Genomic DNA, 1,569 nt, shown 5'->3' with positions numbered 1-1,569 from the left:
AATTACATTAAGGCATAAAAGGTCCCTTAAAAAGAGAATGTATTATCAAAAATGTAGTTTCTTGTATTCAAATCCTTGTTGTTACAAGTATGGGACTGAATTGGATTTATTGTTCAGTAGGTCTACAGAACAAAGGCAGAGGGTGCATTAAGGTCCATGGATGCACTTTTTATTTGAGCGTCTATAGTGTGTGCTGACGTTCCCTGTTGTGTGCTGCAATAAGGACATCACTTTTTCATCTTACCCTTGGAGGGCCTGCAGATACCAACTGGGAGGGGAACTGTGGGAAAGTGTACGCTGATCATTTAAAGACAATTGCCATGGGCAGCACCATTAGCATTGTTGCCTCACAGCAAGAAGTTTCCGGGTTTGACTCCTGCAGTGTTTCCATGCAGGTGCTCAGGTTTCCCTCGCCATGCATCTTAATATTGACCAAAGCTCTAGTGAAGCCACAGTACTCTGTGGAGGATGCATTCAACCAGATGTCTGCACTTTTTTGCTTTTTTTCTTCTCATCATTTGGGCTGCAGCAAAGTGCCAGGCAAACTCAGGTTCCCGTTGTCTCATTTTCTCTCGTGAATTTATACACATTGTGTTCTCAAAAACTGCACAGTTCCATTTGTCCTGAAGAATGTTTTAATTTTATGAAATCAAGTTTGGGATGTGGCAGCACGGTGGTGCAGTGGTCAGCGCTGTCGCCTCACAGCAAGAAGGCTCTGGGTTCCAGTCCCGGCTCCAGCACAGGACCTTTTTGTGTGGAGTCTGCATGTTCTCCCTGTTCCTGTGTGGGTTCTCTCTGGTACTCCAGCTTCCTCCCACAGTCCAAAGACATCAAGAGGGGACGAGGCTGATTGATACTCTAAATTGACCGTAGGTGTGACTGTGAGTGTGAATGGTTGTCTGTCTGTATGTGTTGGCCCTGTGATGGACTGGTGACCTGTCCAGGGTGAACCCCACCTCTCGCCAGTAGATGCTGGGATAGGCTCCAGCCCCCTGTGACCCTCAACAGGAGAAGGAGGTAGAAAATAGATGGATGGATAGAAGTTTGGGATGTGGCATCATGAGTGAAATCCAGGGGTCAAATATTTCTATTGAATTATATTTGGCTTTTGTTTGTTTTTTTTAAACCCTTTTACCTGTGGTCTCGTTTTAATGTACAGTTTTTACATCAGCTCTGTTGAAGTCTACATCCATGACAACTTGGGGCTTACCCGTCCTGTCTTCCTCCCTCTCTGATGTTTATGTCCCTCCTCAACACCTCAGTCACACTGATGAGGTGTCCACTATCTGAGGTAAAATGCAGACACAGTGAAGAACCAAGACTAATAGAATATTGATCGCTTTGTAAATGTGGCAACTGTTTTTCCATTAAAATACATAATTAAATATATGAATGATCAAAATTCAGTTTGGTTAAAATGTGAATATATTTCAATGCCATAATCTCCTGATTGTATTTATTTCCAAAATTAGAAAACATTTTCAGAAGAAATGAGAAGAAAAATAGCATAAAGTGTTGTTAATATGTACATCAGATTTTATCCTTGAATGTAAATGTTTCAACCACTGG

Source organism: Aulostomus chinensis, chromosome 2 (assembly GCF_037954235.1).
Source record: "Aulostomus chinensis isolate RoL2024-O1b breed Wild chromosome 2, RoL_Achi_v1.0, whole genome shotgun sequence".
Lineage (NCBI taxonomy): Eukaryota > Metazoa > Chordata > Actinopteri > Syngnathiformes > Aulostomidae > Aulostomus > Aulostomus chinensis.
Note: the sequence above shows the minus strand (reverse complement) of the source record.